We start from the raw sequence: 24,054 nt of genomic DNA, 5'->3' as shown, positions 1-24,054 counted from the left end.
TTATCACTTAAAGGGACATAATACTCATATGCTAAATCACTTGAAACTGATGCAGTATAACAGTAAAAAGCTGACAGGAAAATATCACCTGAGCATCTCTATGTAAAAAAGGAAGATATTTTACCTCACAATCTCCTCAGCTCAGCAGAGTAAGTTCTGTGTAAAAAGTTATACTCAGCTACTCCCAGCTGCAGGTAAAATATTTTTTTAAAAAAATGAAGAAATGAACAGCAGCCAATCAGCATCAGCAGTGCTGAGGTCATGAACTCTTTTACTGTGATCTCATGAGATTTCACTTAACTCTCATGAGATTTCATTGTTACACTGAATAGGGAAATAACATGAGAGTGCACGAGGCTCATCCCCTTAGCTGTCCCAGGACAGACATACTAATATGCTGCTTTGAAATCCTTTACAATGGGAGGTGGCTACTGAGGAACTTTTGAGGTAAAATATCTTTCTTTTTTACATAGAGATGTTCAGGTGATATTTTCTAGTCAGCTTTTTACAGCTATACTGCATCACTTTCAAGTGTTTAAACATTTGGGTATTATGGCCCTTTAATGTACTATCTTAAAGTGTTTAATGTCCCTTTAAACAAATTTTGCTATGTTTAAAGGGCCAGTAACCCCACCAAATAAGGTTATATAATAATGCACACAGTGCAGAATTATATAACATTAGCCTAGCGCCTCGTTTCTAAAGCAGAGTATAGCAAAGATATTTACCTACGATAATCTATTTTTCAGAACGCCGCTCCTGGCTCTACTGAGCGGGTCTGTTTTTTACCTAAGCGCAGTCTAGTCACAGCACGCCCTATCGCGCCATTAAACTGAATGTGCTCGCTCCCGCTCGGGTATGGTAGCGAGAGCGAGCTACATTCAGTTTAATGGCGCGATCGGGCGTGCTGTGACTAGACAGCATGCCCGATGCGCTTAGGTAAAAAACAGACCCGCTCAGTGGAGCCAGGAGCGGCGTTCTGAAAAATAGATTATCGTAGGTAAATATCTTTGCTATACTCTGCTTTAGAAACATGGCGCTAGGCTAATGTTATATAATTCTGCACTGTGTGCATTATTATATAACCTTATTTGGTGGGGTTACTGGCCCTTTAACTTGTGAGGATTGTTATTGTCTACCAATAAATCAATGGGAGATCTGCTTATTAACTAGTGAGCAGTAAGTCCTTAAGGTCCTACTGTACTCAGGCATGCACTTCTTGAAATTTTAAAATCAAAATAAACTCTTGTTACTGCTTTGATGATAATGACGAACAGGTCATTATGTAAAGTGCTGCGTATAAGTGCATGACAACCAGTTCTTGAGCTTCTCGTCATTAAGAGGAATTGATCACACTACCGGATCATTGATTCTTCTTAACGGCAGACCCGATTATTGGTGGTATAGTGGGAAACACTCCCAGAACTACATGGGAGTGCTGGAGATGTCACCATGAACTTATGAGGGGACATCACAGAGGGGGTGGAGCACACTGTGACAGGCAGCTAAGGGAGCTGGATGGTGGAGTGGGAGTTCAACCCCTCAATCTCAGCTCCTCTACTAACCACAGATCTCCAAGACCCTCATTTGAAAGAGAATCACCTGCTCTTTCAAAAGGGGTCTTGGAAAGCCACAAAAATCCAGATCTATGTAATAAAGTAGAAAGCCCAACACAGGGTTTTGCGGGGAATGGGAACGTTTACAAGCCCAATAAAAAAATGATATTATATCTAGAGACCCCTAATAAAGTTTATATTATAGTAGACAATCTACTGTATATTATACCCATCAAAAGCTCATATGGGCCCTTATTTCACAAGTGGCTACCCTTGATGACAATTTAGTAAATTGACCACAGTAACACCAGTGGTCACTTGGCCATTTTCAATATTATTTACTAAAATCTAACAAAAATATAAATGTTAACAGTTTTTGCTGGAGCTATCTCTCATGCCATGAAATATAATAATGGTATATTGTGAAACTGATGGGCCTGCTGAAAAAACCCAATATATAATTTGTGTGGGTCACTCACTGAAATTACACTTTCAATAGGGTTTAAATGTAGGTAGCAAATATTGTTTAAACGTAGGTAGCAAAAAAAACTCAAAATTAGCTCAGGACAGGGCTGTAAATAAGGCTTATCAGTGAAAGGGTTAACATAATAATTGTCATGAAAACATTATTCTTTACATATTTAATTAGTGCTCATATGTACAACAGAAATTTAGGATTATTGCCCCTTTAAAATAAAAAAGCAGAATCAATTATTTTATTTTTACATGATTTCCAAATACACAGTCTTTAGATATTTACTTTTTTAATTTAAAGTAATTTTTTACTTTTTTTCTTTTTTTTCTCTTAATGTTCAGATGCTTACTGGAAAAGGGTATATTCATACCTGTGGTTTATGTAGAGAAAACGGAGATGTTTCTAATAAGCTATCCTACACATCATTTCACAAGCCCACCCCTTTCATACAGAGCTTGTAATGCTGCACTGTTGGAGCCAGATCACTCAGTAAACAGAGGCACTAACAGATCTCCCCTTCAGAAGGTAATATAGTCTCTTTTATGGTGTAATTAATTGGGGTATGGGCACATTTCATGACTTTTAATAATTATTCTACAGCATTATAGAAAGACAGACAGAAAGACAGAACAAACAGTCATACAGATAGATAGATAGATAGATAGATAGATAGATAGATGATAGATAGAGATAGATAGATAGATAGATAGATAGATAGATAGATAGATAGATAGATAGATAGATAGATAGATAGATAGATAGATAGATAGATAGATAATAGATAATATATTTCAGCCAGCTGATCTAAATGCACTATTGCATGCATATAACTATATGGTTAACAACTGCAAATGAATTAAATACATAGTTAAAGTCAGTTCCTGAGCAGCAATGCACTAGTGGGAACTAGCTGAACACATCTGGTGAGCCAATTACATAAGGCATATATGTGCAGCACAAAATTCAACTTTTATGATTCAAATATCAGTCAACATCTCTAGTGTCTATATCTGTTATCGCACTGACTTATTTCTCTTTATCTCCTTGGTTAAAATGTATCGCCTTTCCATAAGAGCATACTGAGATATTTGGGGAATAAAATGTACCTTCTAGGTAGACATGTTAGATTAAAGGGACAGTAAAGTCAAAATTAAAGTTTCACAGTTAAGATGGAAGATTCCATTTTAAGCAATGTTCCAAATTACTTATATTATCAAATTTGTTTTGTTCTCTTGATATCCTTTGTGGAAGAATAACCCTAAGTAGGCTCATAGAAGCTCAGGAGTGTGCATGGAAGAAGTGTCTGCAACAATGTTTGGAACAATGTAGTTTTGCGCATACCTCAGTATACTACAGATGTAAAACTGGATATGTCTGTATCTCAACTCTGACATATCATCACCCAGTATGAGAAGCTACTTACTTAAAAAAGTCTGTTTCGTTGTTGTAATAAAAAGAACTAAGCATTAACCTATACTAAATAGAAATCATTGCAACATGTATTATTCATCATTTTAAAAGGATTTTACCTTTTATGTTTTTAACTAAATTTGTGCAGTGTCCATTACGATCTCTACAGGAAAGCATATCTAACTTGATGTCAAAAATATCTCCAAGAATAACATGAGTTGGATACTATTCAATGAAAGCTAGAGAGACAGGAAGTAAAGACCGGCGACCTAGGAGCGTGGAGGATCCTCTTCGTATGATCGCCGCCGTACACTGGATAGTGAATTCAAGGTACGAGATTAAAGATGGTGTCATTTGAATTCCTATTGGCTGATTTGATTCTTCAAATTCAAATCAGCCAATAGGATGAGAGCTACTAAAATCCTATTGGCTGTTCAAATCAGCCAATAGGACGAGAACTACTGAAATTCTATTGGCTAATCAAATCAGCCAATAGAATTTTAGTAGCTCTCATCCTATTGACTGATTTGAACAGCCAATAGGTTCTCAGTAGCTCTCATCCTATTGGCTGATTTGAATTTGAAGAATCAAATCAGCCAATAGGAATTCAAGGGACGCCATATTTAATCGTGTACCTTGAATTACCTATCCAGTGTACGACGGCAATCGTACGAAGAGGATCCTCCACGCTCCATGGCTCCGCGGTCGCCGGTCTTCAGTTCCAAGGTCGCCGGTCTTCAGCTACGTGGTCATCGATCTTCAGCTCCGCTCCGTGACGGATTGTTCCTGGAAAAAGAAAGAAGGGGTTGCCGCTTGGAAGAAGACGTCGCCGCATGGGACAGGACCTTCTCCTCCGGACTTCAGGAAGGGTGAGTACCAACCTGGGGGTAAGACATAGGTTTTTTTTTTATTTTTTGTTTGTTTTTGTTTTTTATTTAGATTAGGGTGGACATTTTGTAAAAGAGCTAAATGCCCTTTTAAGGGCAATGCCCAAAAAAATGCCCTTTTCAGGGCAATGGGTAGTTTAGGGTTTTTATTTTGGTGGGTTGGGGGTTTTACTGTTAGAGGGGACTTTGTGTATTTTTTAATGTAAAAGATCTGTTTATCTTGGGGCAATGCCCTGCAAAAAGCCCTTTTAAGGGCTACTGGCAGTTTATTCTTAGAGTGGGGGGGAGGGTTATTTTGAGGGGGCTTTTTTATTTTCATAGGGATTAGGTATAATTTTTTAAAATTTGATAATTTTTGTTTTTTTATTTTCTGTAATATTAGATTTTTTTATTTTCTGTAATTTTAAATATATTTTTTTTTTTAGATTAGGGATGGGCAGCAGAAGAGCTGAATGCCCTTTTAAGGGCAATTCCCATACAAATGCCCTTTTCAGGGCAATGGATCTTTTAGGTTTTTAGTGTTAGGTTTATTTATTTTGGGGGGTTTGGTGGGTGGTGGATTTTACTACCTTACATACAGAATTTTTGGTAACTGCAAAAGAGCTGTTTAGCAATGCCCTACAAAAAGCCCTTGTAAGGGCTATTAGTAGTTTAGCATTAGATTAGGGGGTGTTTTTATTTGGAGGGGGGGTTTATTTTCATAGGTATAAAGTTTTATTTTTATTTTTGGGGGGTTTTAGACAGGTTTTTTTTTTTTTTTTTTATTTTATTTTTTTTATTTTAGATTAGGGAGGGGTAGCAAAAGAACTGAATGCCCTTTTAAGGGCAATGCCCATACAAATGCCCTTTTCAGGTTTAGGTTTTTTAGTGTTAGGTTTATTTATTTTGGGGGGTTTGGTGGGTTTGTGGGTTTTACTGTTAGGGGGGACTTAGAATTTTTTGTAACTGCAAAAGAGCTGTTTAACTTAGGGCAATGCCCTGCAAAAAGCCCCTTTTAAGGGCTATTGGTAGTTCAGCATTAGATTAGGGGGTGTTTTTATTTTGGGGGGCTTTTTAATTTTCATAGGGATTAGGTTTAATTTTAATTTTTTTTTTTTTTTTCCGTATTTCAATTATTATCATTATTTTTTTATTAACAACACATAGACTGCCCTCTGGGTAGGCTAACTAACTAGTTTAATAATAAAAGTAAATTGAAAACATTTTTTCTAAATCGTATGCTCTGTCTGAATCAGGAAAGAAAATATGGGGCGTAATGTTTCTTTTACTGCATAAAACAACATAGGATCTGGTGAAACATAGTTCATTTCCCCCTGCAAGTCTAATTTAATAGAAGACTTTACTTTTTTATTTTTTATTTAAGCAACGCAAAGCAAAATATTTTTAAGAAAATACACCCATATAGAAGAGGTGTATGCCAGTAAAATATTAACTAAATATCTTTTAACTTAAAGGGACACTGAACTCCAAATTTTTCTTTTGTGATTCAGATAGAGCATGATTTTTTAAGCAACTTTCTAATTTACTCCTATTATCAAATTTTCTTTATTCTCTTGGTATCTTTATTTGAAATGCAAGAATCTAAGTTTAGATGCCGGCCCATTTTGGTGAACAACCTGGGTTGTCCTTGCTGATTGGTGGAAAAAATCCATCCACCAATCAAAAAGTGCTGTCCAGAGTTTTTAACCCAAAAAAGCTTAGATGGCTTTTATTTCAAATAAAGATAGCAAAAGAACGAAGAAAAATTGATAATAGGAGTAAATTAGAAAGTTCCTTAAAATGGCATGCTCTATCTGAATCACAAAAGAAAAAAATTGGGTTCAGTGTCCCTTTAATAATCATGCTGTGGTAACGCAGTGATAAACTGTAACGATTTCCTGTTAGTTCATGTGGTTTTTAAATACCTGCAGAAAGCGCATAGATATCAGCATATTGTTTTCTACTTTAGCAGAGAAAAAGCTTATATATGATGCTACTGCCATGTGTTAGGTCATTAAAATGAGTGTTAAATGTATTTAAAAGCACTGACACTACTAGGGGCTTATACCACAATAAGGTGGAATTAGATATTTATACCATATGTCCTAAACAATATAATCACATTTATCATTTATATACTTTCAACCGGTTGCACACAAAAGGTTTTCACACAAGATCAAAGGTTGTTTTTATAGTTATTCAATGTTTGCTGTTAAAATATATTGTTTATGGTATTCTGGGGTTTTGTTATTTTTTTTTGCTTTTTTTTCCTTTTCCTAGAGAAGTTTTTACTATTTTAATAATATTTATTTGAAAAGTCATATATTTTTTTTTGTTTGTTTTTGTTTATCGCGATGTGAAGATAATTAAATGGAAACTCTGTCTGTATATTAGAGACTACCTTACATACAGCTAGATTACGAGTTTGGCGTTATGAGTGAAAAAGCAGCATTATGGCCCATAGCACTTCATTTTCCCTAACGCTGCTATTACAAGTCTTGTCGGTATAGGTGTACCGCACACCTTTTAGCCTGTCACGCAACGTCAGTACCACACTTTTTAAAAAGTTCCTTTTCAATGGGACTCCCGTAGCGCCAGTATTACGAGTATGCCTGGGAGGCCAAAAAGTGAGCGGTGCACTCTATAACCACAAGATCCATACCACCATCTAAAGTCAGCAGTTATGAGTTTTACGCTACAAAGCTGTAACATAAAACTCATAACTAAAGTGTTACAAAGTACACTAACACCCATAAACTACCTATTAACCCCTAAACCGAGGCCCTCCCGCATCGCAAACACTATAATAAATTTATTAACCCCTAATCTGCCGCTCCCCAACATTGTCGCCACTATAATAAAGTTATTAACCCCTAAACCGCTGCTCTCCCGCATCAAAAACACTATCTAAATATTATTAACCCCTAATCTGCCGTCCGTCCATACCGCCGCTATAAGAAACCTATTAATCCCTAAACCGCAAGCCCCCCACAACGAAATATACTAAAATAAACTATTAACCCCTAAACGTAACGACTCCCTAACTTTATATTAAAATTACAATTTCCCTATCTTAAATTAAATTAAAACTTACCTGTCAAATTAAATAAATTAATTTTAAACTAACAGTTAAACTAAGATAATTATTAGTCTACAATTAAACAAACTACCAATTGAATTAAACTAAACTGCACATTAAAAAAATCCTAACACTACTCTAAAAATTACAAAAAGTATCTAATTACCAAATAAAAAAATAAAAAAAATTACAAAAAAACAAACAAATACTAAATTACGAAAAATAAGAAACAAATGATCAAAAATTTAAAAAAAATTACACCTTATCGAATAGCCCAGTCAAAATAAAAAAGGCCCCCCAAAATAAAAAAAACCCTAGCCTACAATAAACTACCAATAGCTCTTAAAGGGTCTTTTGTGGGGCATTGTCCCAAAGATAACAGCTCTTTTACCTAAAAAAAAAATACAAACACCCCCCTAAAGTAAAACCCACCACCCCCACAACCAACCCCCCCAAATAAAATAACTATCTAAAAAAAACTAAGCTCCCTATTGCCCTGAAAATGGCATTTGTATGGGCATTGCTCTTTTACATGTCCAGACCCTAAACTAAAAATAAAACCCACCCAAAAAACCCTTAAAAAAACCTAACACTAACCCCTAACGATCTACTTACAGTTCTTAAAGTCCTGCTTGAAGGACCTATTCAGCCGGCAAAGTCATCATCCATGCGGCAAGAAGTTTTCATCCAGATGGCATCTTCTATCTTCATCCATCCGGCGAAGTCATCATCCATGCGGCAAGAAGTCTTCATCCAGATGTCATCTTCTATCTTCATCCATGCAGCACAGAGCGGGTCCATCATGAAGACATCCGGCGTGGAACATCCTCTTCATACGGTCTCCGCCATACACTGGAACTTCAATGCAAGTGACTTTATTCAAGATAGCGTCCCTTGCATTCCTACTGGCTGAAAGATTTCAATCAGCCAATAGGATTAGAGCTGCTAAAATCCATTTGGCTGTTCCAATCAGCCAAATACGATTGGACCGTATGAAGAGGATGCTCTGCGCTGGATGTCTTCAGGATGGACCCGCTCCACGCCAGATGGATGAAGACTTCTTGCCACCTGGATGAGGACTTCACCGGCTGGATGAAGATAGAAGAAGCCGCCTGGATGAAGACTTCTTGCCGCATGGATGATGACTTCGCCGGCTGGATGGTTCCTTCAAGCGGGACTTCAAGAACTGTAAGTGGATCGTCGGGGGTTAGTGTTAGGTTTTTTAAGGGTTTTTTGGGTGGGTTTTATTTTTAATTAAGGGTCTGGGCATGTAAAAGAGCTAAATGCCCTTTTAAGGGCAATGGCTATACAAATGCCCTTTTCAGGGCAATAGGGAGCATAGTTTTTTTTTAGATAGTTATTTTATTTGGGTGGGTTGGTTGTGGGGGTGGTGGGTTTTACTGTTGGGGGGGTGTTTGTATTTTTTTTTTTTACAAGGGCCATTGGTAGTTTATTGTAGGCTAGGGTTTTTTTTATTTTGGGGGTAATTTTTTATTTTGATAGGGTTATTAGATTAGGTGTAATTCTTTTTTATTTTTGATAATTTGTTTCTTATTTTTTGTAATTTAGTATTAGTTTTTTATGTAATTTAGTTATTTTTATTATAGTAATTTTAGTCTTTATTTTTTTTTGTAATGTTAGGTTTTAGTGTAAGGCAGGTTAGGTTTTATTTCACGGGTTAATAACTATTTACTAACTAGTCTACCTAGTTAAAATAAATACAAACTTACAAGTGAAATAAAAATAAAACCTAAGCTAGCTACAATATAACTATTAGTTATATTGTAGCTAGTTTAGGTTTTATTTTACAGGTAAGTATGTATTTAGTTTTAAATAGGTATTATTTAGTTAATAATTGTAACTTTATTTTAGCTGTATTTTAATTATGTTAAAGTTAGGGGGTGTTAGGCTTAGGGTTACGTTAGGGTTAGGGTTACGTTAGGGTTAGGTTTAGGGGTTAATGGATTTATTTAGTGGTAGTGATGTGGGAGGCCAGAGGTTTAGGGGTTAATAACTTTAGTATAGTGGCGGCAACATCGGGAGCGGCAGATTAGCGGTTAATAACTGTATGTAGGTGGCGGCGATGTCGGGACAGCAGATTAGGGGTTAATAACTGTATATAGATGGCAGCGATGTTGGGGGTGGCAGATTAGGGGTGTTTAGACTTGGGGTTTATGTTAGGGTGTTAGGTTTAAACATAACTTTTTATTTCCCCTCAGACATCAATGAGGCTGCGTTACAGAGCTTTTCATTCCGCGATCGCAGGTGTTAGGCTTTTTTTTTTTGCCGGGTCTCCCCATTGATTTCTATGGGGAAATTGTGCACGAGCATGTCAAAGCAGCGCTTGTTTTCGGTGCGGAATGGAGCTCAAACGCAACCATTTTGCCTGCACAAGCCTGCTTTTTTAAAACTCGTAATACCAGTGCTATAGGGAGGTGAAATAACGCAGCTTTTGTGGCAGTCGTTAAAATCCCTATAGCGCTCAAAACTCGTAATCTAGCTGATATTTAATTATCAGATATAATGCCTTAGTTTATATCACATGACAATTTCCCTGAGTCTCTTTACATTTAATAACCTGAGCTGGCAATTTTTCTCTATACGGTTTAATAACAGTTATTGAGCAAGAAAATTGGCAGCTTCCTAGTACTGTTAAGGGTTCACACTCCAACAAGGGGAAACCAGATTTCTATATTATGTGTCACATATAATACATTCATAATACTTATATATACGTATACAATACTAGTCCTGCAAATTATTTTACAATTAGATCAAAAAATAATATTATGTGTTTATCTAATGTTTATTGTGTCCAGGAACTGAGCATAGTATCTGTGTGTAAAGGGATCATTTGGTTAATTAACTTTTTCTCCCCTCTCTTCCGATCCCCATATTAAAGGGCCAGTAAACATGGATTTTTTTTTTTTTAGAAATTATTAAATAGTGTTCTGTATTAATCACAGCAGTGTAAACATGACTGCTGTATCTTCAAAATAAGACCCCCCAAAATTTACCTCTAAAACACAACTCTGCTTGCTTCCCGTGGCCGCCCCCAGGTTCATTGTCTTTTTCTTCTTCTCACCCAGGGGTGATGAAGCCAATAACAACAAGGATACCGATCACACTTTTCTAATTTATGAAGGCGTGCTGCTTTATCTCTATACAGGCGCCTGCCTGTCAGATTTCTTGCGCATGCGCACATTACTCCATCATCAGCACACACACACAGAATGTAAACAGTGAATCTTGCTGTGCATGCCAATGTGATTTACTGTTTACTTCTGTAGCTGTGTGCGGAGCAGAGAAAGAACAAGCCCCTAATAAAAAATAATAATCTATTTTAAAAATAGAAGGTACAGCAATGTACTGGAGCGCGCTCAACAGGAAGGGGAAAGGGGCGGTACATCTTTCTGAGGGGCTAGGAAGGAATTAGAAGCCAGGAGCTGTAAAGCTGCGGGGGGCGGCCGCACATGGATTGCAAGAGGCCAATACAGAAGCTATTTCAAACTATTAATCATTAAATATAATAGCGTTTAGGAAATAAATTTAGCCTGAAACATCATGTGCAAACATAGTAACATACAGATATGCAATTTGATTTCTGACGTTTACTGGCACTTTAAGTTCTATACTTCTCTCCATTTATTTATAATTGATATGTTTCTAAAAAGTCTCATGGAGGGGGAGCCCCTCTATCTCTCTTCTCTTTTTAAGCTTCTTTATGTATCTTTGCCAATCCCATACTTTATACTGATTTAATCAAATAGCACATCCACCCCCCCCACCCCCCCACCCCCATGGAGCTTACTTAGTAAGCTTATCAAAATATATATTCTATAGAACCTTTCATATTACAAATTCCTATAGACCAGAATGCTGAAAACACAATTAGATTGAATACCTAAAAATATTATTTAAACAAGCAAGTAGCTCTTATTTTTAGTTGTAGTATAATTCTAAGATACGACACCTCCAGCGACTAGTTGTAATTAAATTAATTTTTTAAAAATTCCTTTTTTTACATTATGACCAATGTTCCTAATATTACGTTTACCTCCCTTAACACTAGAGGTTTAAATTCACCATCAAAACGTAGTTTACTTATAAATTACATTAAATACCTCACAACAGAAATTATGTTCCTACAGTAATCATTTCCCTACATTGTTTACCTCTTTGTACACTGGGAAAAGTAGAGGAGTAGCCATTCTAATTAATAAAAATGTTTTATTCCAACCTATTCATCTAGAACAAGATATTGAGGGACAATACCTCATACTCGTCTGTAAATTAAATAATACCCTATTCACTCTTGCCAATGTGTATGGCCCTAATCAAGGCCAACTGAAATTTGTACAGAAGATTTAATCTTTAATTGATAAACTTAAACAAGGTACGTTCATTCTAGGAGGAGATTTTCATTTACCTTGGGTACCTACCCTAGACCCATAATATCGGGGATCGATTCCCTAACGTCAAACTTATCTCAATACATTGACGGATTTCTTCAAAACTATGTAAAAAGATTGCCCTCCTACTTAAAGGATACCACAGATATGTTACATTGTTTGGAAGCATTAACATGGGATTTTCAATACACATTAGTAACATGTGACTTTTTTTCCCTTTATACTAGTATTAACCACAAATTAGGTATAAGAGCTGTTAAGTGTGAACTTGATAAAGACCGGACACTAGTCACTGAACAGAAAACCTTCATTATAGACACTATTACATTTATTGTAAATCACAACTATTTTGCGTTTGCGGACAAATTTTATATACAGATGAAAGGCACGGCTATGGGCACAAGATTCGCACCCAGCTATGCCAATATCTTTATGGTGAATTGGGAAAATTACTTCTTTTCTAAACATAGCTTGGGTGCGAATCTTGTGCTCTATAAAAGGTACATCGTTGATGTATTCTTTGTATGGAAGGGGGAGTCAAGGGAACTAGATATTATACTTGAGTATATGAATAAGAATGACATAGGAATACAATGTACCAGTACATATAGTAAGGAACATATAACATATTTAGATTTGGATATAGCAGCTGTGTCAACTAAGACACATTTTAAAGAGGTAGATGCCAACAACCTCATACATTACAATAGCTGCCATTTGAAAAATTGGAAGAACAACATCCCTAAGGGACAGTACCTTAGAATCAAAAGAAACTGTAGTAATATAAGGGATTATGAAACACAGATAAAAGTTTTGGAACAAAAATTCACTAATAGAGGATATAATACAGATATACTAGATCAGGCAAAAACAGATACTGACAAGAGAGACAGAGAAAGTGTTACAGTACCAACAGGATACCAAGGGTTAACACCAGGGAACAATGTCCTGAATATGTGTCAGGGTTACTGCTTACTAATGATCTGTCCCTTTAAGTTCTTCCTATATCAAGCACTTCCCCCAGCACTCATTGCTGGTTAATTGAGAAAGGATTCACAGTTCAAGCGTGTCTCTGAGAGTTTTCCACACTCTCCAACAGCCTCTCTAAAATTCTATTTAAAGAGTTCCTAAAAGTTACTGATAATATCTCTTATTTTCATTCCTACCTTAAGCAGCACTACTACCTTAATCCACTACTGGAATATATCACCTATTGCAAGGAAATCAACAGACTCGACATCTCATCCTGAAGCTGTTACAAGGTAACAGGATTTGCAAGCCGCTTCAGACACAGCACAGCGAGTAGCGGTGACGTCATCAGCTGCAGCCCACAACCGCTCTCCCTGTGAGTACCACGCTGCTGCTCATAGCAAACGGACACAAGTATCTAACTCCTGGGTTTTCAGGTCAGATCTATTTAATCCATTATTATTCGTTATTCTCACATAACTTGATGAACTATACCTGCCTAATCAAGGGATACAATTATTTACGTTATTGCTTAATTTGAGCTGTTTGCGTTTACAATTGCCCTGATAGTATTGTACAGTTTATGAAGTCAATAAACTGACACTTATTGGGCAAATATTAAAACATTATAAGAAGCATTAACAACTAATTCATCAAGCTTCTTTAATGTTACAAATCTATTTTTGAGGCTTGTTCAAATTGATACTATTACAATATGGGATCAACAACTCACAACCCAGCCAGTTTTCAGGTTTAAAACAGAATGACTTTATTAAGGGCCATATGCCCAGTATTTATGCAGGTCTGACCCCAGATGGGGGGTTGAAAGAATGTTGTACATTAGATAGAGGGGAAACGCCCTTTGACATGATACAATAGAATTACCTTTTAAGCAGATAACAAGTTAAACACAAGACATACTTGATCCTTTCTTATCACTGGGGCGTCTGCTCTCTAGATGTGATTGAACAATGGGAATGTTTATCACTTAAACTTAATTATAGCTGATGCCAGCAAACCTGTCTTTAGAAAATAGCTTCTCAAAGCTGAACAAGGTTAACCCTTCCAGTACTGACAGAAGGGTCTGTCACATAGCTCCCCCCTTGTGGAACACTCCGGCAGACCCGGCTTGACCCTTTGGGGGGTCAACCTGCGGATGACCGGACTAGGAGGTGGTAGGCATGTCAGTTTGCCGGGACAATCCATCTGTATTCCCGTTATGAGAGAGAATTCCTGCCCGTAAAAATAAGGGTTCAACTTCTTCAGTGCCCAGACTAGGGCTAAACAGTCCTTCAAAATCTCATCAGCTTCTTCACGAGTTTTTTTTTTTGTACCTGCTCTTTATAGGTATCCACAATCCCTTCATACTGACATAGGGTGCCCTTGAGTTGCTGCACCTCACTATGAGCCAGCGTCAGCTTCTCCTCCAGTGTCACTAAGTTTGTCTTTAATGTTTCATGTTCCCCTCTCAAGCTGGTGTTTTCTGCAGTCTGTCGGTGCAGCTTGTCTAGCAGAGATTCCTGTTCTAAACGTGCTTTTTCCTCTGCACTCCTCTTCTCTCCCGCTAGCACTGTTACATGATTATTTAACATGACCATTTCATCCTCTACTTGACTCTTCTCCTTCATCAGCGCATTGTAACGGGACTTCCACGTATCAATAGCAGATAGAGATTTACTGCGCTCAGCGTCCTGGGGCTTAGCAGCAGGTGGGTCAGTCTCTGCTGCACGGATCTGGGCACGGGTAGTCACAGGGTTAACATCAGCGGGACCCATGGGAGCATAGGCAGAAACCAGGGGGGCTAAGTCATTTCCAAGGAGAACATCAGCAGGTAAGTCCTTCTTGACCCCCACATTCACAGGTCTAGCGCCCACTCCCCAATCCAAATGTACCCTGGCAACAGATAGGCGGAACACAGTGCCCCCTGCTATCCTCACAGCCACAGTGTCTCCAGTGTGCTGTTTCTCAGACACCAAGTTCTTTTGAAGCAAGGTCATGGTAGCACCAGTATCCCGTAGACCACTGACCTCCTTCCCATTCACTTTAACCAGTTGCCGGTTATTCCGGTGGGCAGCTTGCACGGGGTCTGCTTCATGTAGGCTGCCCCAGCATTCTGGCGCCTCTATGTAGCGGGCCGCAGGCTGAGGATTACGTGGGATTCCGCCGGCGGGTCTTCTCCAGGACTGTGCTTGGTTCGCTGCATTTAGGGGACACTCTGGTCTTTTGTGCCCTAGTTGCTTACATCCAAAGCACCGAATAGGTTGTGAGTAGCCCCGCGAATTGAACCGGGCTCTCTGAGGGTAGTTCGTGGCCTGGACCGACATCACCTCATGCAGAATTCCCAGGGGTTCCTCGGCTTGGGTGCTCAACACCTCATGAGCGGCTGGCTCCATTTGGTAATGGTGAGCAGCCGCCCTTGGGGCTGAGCGAAAAGGTGTCGCTGTGGGGTTGTTAGGCTGTAGAGGACTGGGTTGTCCCGTGGATCGAGCGTACGTCTTAGGCAGTAGTCCATGGTGCCTCCTGGCATCAAAATGCTGGTCTGCTAATCTGGCTGCTTCGGTTAAGGTGAGGGGTTTTCGATCTCTCACCCATTCTTGGGCTTCTGGGGACAAGCCGTTAAAGAATTGCTCCAACAGCATCAGTTGTCGCAATTCTTCCATGGTGGTAGCTTGGCTGGCCTGTATCCACCCCTGAGATGCTTGATCCAGCTTGTGGGCCCACTCTGCATGGGAATCTCTTTCTGGCTTGCGCAGGCCTCTAAACTTGTGCCGGTATGCCTCTGGGGTAATGGCATATCTTTCCAAGATCGCTCTCTTCACTTTAGCGTAATCCTTGCTGTCCTCCCTGGGTACAGCGTGATACGCTTCCGCTGCCCTACCGGCTAGCTTGCCTGCTAGCACCGGCACCCATACGGACTGCTCTAAATCATGTAACTCGCACAGTCTCTCAAAATCCTGTAAATACCCATCGATCTCATCCTTCTCCTCACAAAACATTTTAAAGGCATGGTATGAGATTTTGGGTCTTACTGGGTTGCTGAGTGCTTCCGAAATGGATTCTGCTCGGGAGGATGCATTCCACGGACTGTGTGCCATCACGTACTCCTGCACATCTGCCATTACCACGGATAGCATGTCCCGTGGTACAGGTTGGGGTAAAAATTCCAGCGTGGTCCTCATTTCCCTCTGGTAAAGGGTCTCCTCCATGGCTGCTGGAGGCGTAGCACTGCGAGCTCTGTCTCCCTCCATCAGCTCGGCAATTAATATAGCCTTGGGTTTGCTGCTGGCTATGTTTCCCCTGGCTTGTGTAGTTGCTCTTCTGGGCGATAAGGTTCATTCCGTCGCTTGCCACCAATTGTTACGGTACCAACAGGATACCAAGGGTTATCACCAGGGAACAATGTCCTGAATATGGGATCAACAACTCACAACCCAGCCAGTTTTCAGGTTTAAAACAGAATGACTTTATTAAGGGCCATATGCCCAGTATTTATGCAGGTCTGACCCCAGATGGGGGGTTGAAAGAATGTTGTACATTAGATAGAGGGGAAACGCCCTTTGACATGATACAATAGAATTACCTTTTAAGCAGATAACAAGTTAAACACAAGACATACTTGATCCTTTCTTATCACTGGGGCGTCTGCTCTCTAGATGTGATTGAACAATGGGAATGTTTATCACTTAAACTTAATTATAGCTGATGCCAGCAAACCTGTCTTTAGAAAATAGCTTCTCAAAGCTGAACAAGGTTAACCCTTCCAGTACTGACAGAAGGGTCTGTCACAGAAAGTTTGCTAATATACAAACAAAAGAGTAATAGATACCAAAATACACACAATGATGAGTTAATCAATGTTCCGTTTATCACAGATTATAACCATGATAATCAACTAATTACCAAAATTCTGAGAAAACACTGGTATCTAGTACAAACGGATCCAGTGATAGGAGAGAAAGTGGTAGATGTACCAAAAATTATATACAGAAAATCAAAAAATCTTAAAAACTTTCTGTCTCCAAGTAAACTAGTACAAAATAAAAAAAGGACAATGAAGTAGGCATAGGAGGCCAGAAACTAAAAGGGTTCTTCCCCTGCTTCTGATGCCGAGCATGCCAATATAGTAACAAAATAAAGAGTCTCATTTCAACATAAAATAATTTTGAATATGTCATTAAAAATGTAATAAGATGTCAGGATAAGGGAATTATCTATGCTATTGAATGCAAATGCAATTATACATAGGAGAAAAGACTAGAACTCTAAGGGAACGAATAAGAGAACATATGTCCTGTATTGGCAGGGGTAATTTAGGCACCTGTCTGTACAGCCACTTTAGAGAATTTCATAATAATAACTTAAAAGATTTCAGATACTGGGGTATTATGAAAGTTAGACCAGATTGGAGAGGAGGTGATTGGGAAAAGAAGCTACTTAGACTAGAAGCGGAATTAATTTATAAACTAGACACACTACATCCAAAAGGATTGAATTCTGAAATTGATATATCACCATTTATGTAAAAAATAGGAGGGCAATTCATGTAAAAAGAAATGTTGTATCATTTGAGAGCTTTACTCATTTTTTGATACAATAATAGGAGATACATATGTCCATTCCATGATCATATTCTAGTACCCAATGTAAAGCAATAATACAAATTCTGAACCTTTTTAAAATTATGGTCCAGAACCAATAACAATGTAGGATATGAGCCAAAAGGAGAGTATAAGATAATGAAAACAAACTAAACTGTATGAGATAGACTTAAACTAACTAACCTTAGAATAAGATAAGAGGAAAGATCGTTAAACACATAGTATCCCTCAAATTGCTTTCCCAGAGTCCAGTAAGTTTTAAAATTTATGAACCTAAGTATTTTGTAAATATGTACATTACACACTGTAACAAAAGAAATGAAATAGTATCTCTGTTGAGAATTTACTGTTTGTGAAACTGAAGTCATGAGACCAAAATAAAAAGCATGTGATAAGGTACAATAAATAACTAAATTTGTGAGACCAAAATAGAATAGATTATAGAGACTATGATAAAGAATTCCACCTTAAGTAACAATTGCAGAATTCCACCTTAACAGTTAATTACATTTGACAAACCAATCAGGATGAAAGGAAGCCTTTTTAAATCCTGGAGTGTATACATTAAAACATGTCTTGATAAATCCCTAGAGGCGAAACGCGTTGACCAGGACTGTATTCACTCTAAGTGTTTTGAGCCCCCAACGTTGCTGCCACCTACATAAATTTATTAACCCCTAATCTGCCGCCCCCAACGTAGCCGCCGCCACTATACTAAAGTTATTAACCCCTAAACTTCTGGCCTCCCACATCACTAACACTAAATAAATATATTAACCCCTAAACCTAAGTCTAACCCTAACACCCCTAACTTTAATATAATTAAAATAAATCTAAATAAAAATTACTATCATTAACTTAATAATTCCTATTTAAAACTAAATACTTACCTATAAAATAAACCCTAAGCTTGCTACAATATAACTAATAGTTATATTGTATCTAGCTTAGGTTTTATTTTTATTTCACAGCTAAGTTTGTATTTATTTCAACTAGGTAGACTAGTTAGTAAATAAAATAATAATGTATGTTGGTGCGCAAATTCCTCCCCTGCACATACACTACTCTGCACCCATAAGCAGAAAAAAGGAGTAATAGTTCATATAAATGTGTGTAAGTGCGCTGCCAGCTATGGGGATATTAAATAAAGGATGAATGTCTATGATCTCTATAAAGGAATATGTAAACCTTAAAATAATAAAATGATGATACAGCCACTATGAGTATAGTATAAAACAAGATTTAATAAAATGTTAGAAAAATGTTCTAAAATCACATATATATGACGGGTCATAAAAACAACTATGGCTAAGTAAACTCTTAGATAAATAAAATGCACAGTGCCTATTGTCGCTAAAAGAAGCGTATATCTGGTTCTTAAAATATGCTTAATGGACAGGAGAATACATGTTTAAACTTGGAAAAGCAATGTCCATATATAACGTGGCAGTTAGAGTGTTTCTAGTTCATAAAGGTATAGGACTTCATATGCTTATCGATGGTGTCTCTTATTCTTGAAAGTGCCAAGATAATCTAATGTCACTTGGAAGGATAAGGAGAACCGTGTATATCTACCGCACTACGGGATTGCTACACCTCTCCGTGCCTACCTGTTTTCCTTTGAGTGTGGTCCGTTAACTCACGATAAGGCACAGGTGTCCGTGCAGCTCCTCTGTAGTTGGTGACGTCACACGTTACGTCAATTTCCCCAGAAAGTAGATCCGTTCCGTGTAATGATCTTTAACTCTGCGCAGTGTTGTAGTTATAATGCGAAAGTAGTCCTTCTTTAAATCCTTAGTAATCCTTCAAATCTGTAGTATAATTCTGTTAGATTGACATCCATGAGTCTTTAGTTAGTTACCATCAACGTGTTTTGCCATTTATCATGGCTTTATCAAGATGGTTTCAGATAGTTACTTCTTTCCTTATAAATGCTTAAATGGTCCGTTATTGGTCAGAATTTTATGCCTCTTTTCCAAGTATTTTTTTAAGGTGGAAATTGTGGTTGCCCATACTGTCATAATCTCAAAATAGCATATGTATTCTTGTTAGAGCGATCATAAGTACATGGAAATATGTTACTTGACAAAAGTACACACTATCTAATATTGAAGTGGCAAAGGTATATATAAAAAATAATAAATAAATAAAAGGTATATGTATATGTTTCAAATAGTTCCTCTTCTTTACATAAAGTATTTTGAGATAGACCTATTACTAAAAGGACTAAAAATTAGGCAACTATAAATAGTTGTTAAATCGATATTAACCCTTCCAGTTTGGTTTATAGAACTATAGCTAATAAGACCTGGTTAATCTATTATCAAATGATTCTTATTATTGTTGCTGTGTATATATAAATTCCAAATATTAAAGGAACCACTCAAATTATTCTATCAAAAATAAAAATAGAGAGTAAACTCACAGGTAAAGTTAACTGTCTAAAATGAGAAAAAAAGCTATGATAATCCTTCCTTGCATATAACATCAAATATATTAGAGTGGACAAGTAGCTAGAAGGGCTAAAAATTAAGCAACTATAAATAGTTGTTAAATCGATATTAACCCTTCCAGTTGGATATATAAAACTAAATTTGATATGCACTAGTTAATCTAGTTCTGTTCTCAAAGCAATGTTATTGTGTATATAAGAAGTTATATCAATTCAAATATAAAAAGCCTTATCTACTATTAAACTCATAGGTAAAGTTAGCAGTCTAAAATAAACGGATTGAGGTCTAGCTCAGAATTTATTATTATTAACTATTTACTAACTATCTAGTTAAAATAAATACAAATTTACCTGTAAAATAAAACCTAACCTGCCTCACACTAACACTTAACATTACACTAAAATTAAATACATTACATTAATTAAATACAATTAACTAAATTACAACAACAAAAATAAATACTAAATTACACAAAATAAAAAAGAAATGATCAAATATTTAAACTAATTACACCTAATCTAATAGCCCTATCAAATTAAAAAAGCCCCCCCCCCCCCCAAAAATAAAAAAACTCTAGCCTACACTAAACTGCCAATGGCCATTAAAAGGGCCTTTTGCGGAGCATTGCCCCAAAGAAATCAGCTCTTTTACCTGTATTAAAAAAATACAAACAACCCCCAACAGTAAAACCCACCACCCACACAACCAAACCCCCCAAATAAAATCCTATCTAAAAAACCTAAGCTCCCCATTGCCCTAAAAAGGGCATTTAGCTCTTTTTCTGTGCCCAATCCCTAATCTAAAAATAAAACCCACCCAATAAACCCTTTATAAAACACAATAGATAGAGGCGCCAATGGTGCAGATCAATGGTGAATCTTGAGAGCTTCAGACAAGAGGTATACACGGGGTACTCACTTGTAGTAAAGGCAATCAGTCATGCCCATAGAAACAGGCTGGATTTCTACAGCAGTCCAGCTAGCTGGTCAGCGTCCCACAGACAGCTCCAGGATACAGGGGAACATCAGGTCCAGAGCACACCCCAGAGAGGTGTAAAAGCAGGATATTAGAGTCAGGGATTCATGCCCTGATAGTAGCGTAGCTTCCAAGATATAATGGACACTTAGAGTTGGTAAAATAAAAACAAATTTATTTAAAAATTGTAAAATACACAACTCATGTTTGTGCCAAAATAAAAACTTGGACAAATAGAGAAACTATGCAACGCGTTTCTCAGTATAAGTGTTTCATCAGGCATCCCTTTATAAAACCTAACACTAACCCCTGAAGATCCACTTACAGTTTTTGAAGACCGGACATCCATCCTCATCAAGCTGGGAGAAGTCTTCATCCAAGCGGCAAGAGGTCCTCAACAAAGTCGGGAGAAGTCTTCATCCAAGCAACAAGAAGTCGTCCTCCAGACGGGCAGAAGTCTTCATCCAGACAGCATCTTCTTTCTTCATCCTTCTGACGCGGAGCGGCTCCATCTTCAAGACATCCAGCATGGAGCATCCTCTTCTTTCGATTCCTCTTGAAGAATGAAGGTTCCTTTAAATGACGTCATCCAAGATGGCGTCCCTTGAATTCCGATTGGCTTATAGAATTCTATCAGCCAATCGGAATTAAAGGGTAAAAAATCCTATTGGCTGATGCAATCAGCCAATAGGATTGAGCTTTAATCCTATTGGCTGATCCAATCAGCCAATAGGTTTGAGCTTGCATTCTATTGGCTGATTGGAACAACCAATAGAATGCAAGCTCAATCCTATTGGTTGACTGCATCAGCCAGTAGGATTTTTTACCCTTTAATTCCGATTGGCTAATAGAATTCTATCAGCCAATCGGAATTCTAGGGACGCCATCTTGGATGACGTCATTTAAAGGAACCTTCATTCTTCAAGAGGAATTGAAAGAAGAGGATGCTCAGCGCCGGATGTCTTGAAGATGGAGCTGCTCTGCGTCGGAAGGATGAAGATAGAAGATGCCATCTGGATGAAGACTTCTGCCCGCCTGGATGAAGACTTCTCCTGGCTTCGTTGAGGACTTATTGCCGCTTGGATGAAGACTACTCACTGCTTCGTTGAGGATGGATGTCCGGTTTTCAAAAACTGTAAGTGGATCTTCGGGGGTTAGTGTTAGGTTTTTTTAAAGGGTTTATTGGGTGGATGGTTTTATTTTTAGATTAGGGACTTTGGGCAATGTAAAAGAGCTAAATGCCCTTTTAAGGGCAATGCCCATCCAATGCCCTTTTCAGGGCAATGGGGAGCTTAGGTTTATTTAGATAGGTTTTTATTTGGGGGGGGTTGGTTGGTTGGGTGGTGGTGGGTTTTACTGTTGGGGGGTTGTTTGTATTTTTATTTTACAGGTAAAAGAGCTGATTTCTTTGGGGCAATGCCCCACAAAAAGCCCTTTTAAGGGCCATTGGTAGTTTAGTGTAGGCTAGGGTTTTTTAATTTTGGGGGGCTTTCTTCTTTTGATAGGGCTATTAGATTAGGTGTAATTAGTTTAAATATTTGATCATTTCGTTTTTATTTTGTGTAATTTAGTGTTTATTATTTTCTGTAATTTAGATAAATGTATTTTGCTAATTCAATTTATTTAATTTTAGTGCAATGTTAGGTTTTAGTGTAAGGCAGATTAGGTTTTATTTTACAGGTAAATTTGTGTTTATTTTAACTAGGTAGCTAGTAAATAGTTAATAGCTATTTAGTAACTATTCTACCTAGTTAAAATAAATACAAACTTACCTGTAAAATAAAAATAAAACCTAAGATAGCTACAATGTAACTATTAGTTATATTGTAGCTAGCTTAGGGTTTATTTTACAGGTAAGTATTTAGTCTTAAATAGGAATTATTTAGTTATTAATAGTAGATTTTATTTAGATTTATTTTAATTATATTAAAGTTAGGGGTGTTAGGGTTAGGGTTAGACTTAGGGTTAGGTTTAGGGGTTAATATATATACAGTATTTAGTGTTAGTGATGTGGGAGGCCAGAGTTTTAGGGGTTAATAACTTTAGTATAGTGGTGGCGACATTGGGGGCAGCAGATTAGGGGTTAATAATATTTAACTAGTGTTTGCGATGCGGGAGTACGCATTTTAGGGGTTATTATGTTTATTATAGTGGCGGCAATGTCCGGAGCGGCAGATTAGGGGTTAATAATTTTATTTTAGTGTTTGCGATGCGGGACGGCCTCGGTTTAGGGGTTAATAGGTAGTTTATGGGTGTTAGTGTACTTTGTAACACTTTAGTTATGAGTTTTATGGTACAGCTTTGTAACGTAAAACCCATAACTACTGACTTTCAGTTTACGGTACGGATCTTGTAGTTATGGGCTGTACTGCTCACTTTTTGGCCGGACAGGCAAACTCGTAATACCGGCGCTGTGGAAGTCCCATTAAAAAAGGACTTTTTAAAAAGTATGGTAGTTACGTTGCGTGACAGTCAAAAAAGTGTGCAGTACAACTGTACCTACAAGACTCGTAATAGCAGCGGTAGTGAAAAAGCAGCGTTATAAGGCTTTTTCACTCATAACGCAAAACTCGTAATCTAGCCGATGGTTAGCAATATATATGCTGCTTAATCTATATAGCGTTGCCTATAAGCTTTAAAATTTAGTTTCACACTGAAATGGCGATTTTCTAGTCCAGTGTTTCTAATTGCTGTTAAATTAAAAAATGGAGGTTTATATTTTGATACTCACAATCATATAGGCAATTTTGCTAAACTAGAATAACTCCGGGCTATGGTATTTGCGCCCACTTGAATTATTAAAATATATGTTATTAGTTATGTCTTGTTATAATGTTAATGATTGGATTGCTATATTATATGCCAAGATCGTAATCTTATTGTAACTCATCCCTAAGGGCTGAGGATAAATATGTGGTTAATTTTGTATTGTTTTTCATGTTTTAACATCAATAAAATAAAAATAAAAAATAAAATAATCATCACAAAAGGAGACAGAGAAGTCTGTGTGTTTGTATGTGAATAAATATATAATATATATGTGTGTCTAAATACATAGCTGTATAGAGAGACAGATAGATGATAGATAGAAAAATAGATGATAGATAGATTAGATAGATTGGATGGATGGATGGATAGATAGATTAGAAAGATTGGATGGATGGATAGATAGATAGATAGATATAGATAGATAGATAGATAGATAGATAGATAGATAGATAGACTGTTTAAATAAGGGTGGCTGCCCAGGGGCCTAGTGTG

At 37.4% G+C, this 24,054-nt stretch overlaps 1 protein-coding gene across 1 annotated transcript in view; it reads left to right on the top strand.

The window, feature by feature from the left end:
- The first annotated feature begins 2,480 nt into the window (after positions 1-2,480).
- The window catches only part of LOC128638154 (lens fiber membrane intrinsic protein), a 42,084-nt gene continuing 20,510 nt past the window's right edge, over positions 2,481-24,054 (top strand). The window contains exon 1 of the mRNA XM_053690017.1: positions 2,481-2,556. The gene's annotated coding sequence lies outside the window, so the exon portion shown is untranslated. The remainder of the gene's footprint in view (positions 2,557-24,054) is intronic.

This window comes from Bombina bombina, chromosome 8, assembly GCF_027579735.1.
Source record: "Bombina bombina isolate aBomBom1 chromosome 8, aBomBom1.pri, whole genome shotgun sequence".
In the NCBI taxonomy this organism is placed as follows: Eukaryota; Metazoa; Chordata; class Amphibia; order Anura; family Bombinatoridae; genus Bombina; species Bombina bombina.
Note: the sequence above shows the minus strand (reverse complement) of the source record. Positions and strands in the feature narration are given on the sequence as shown.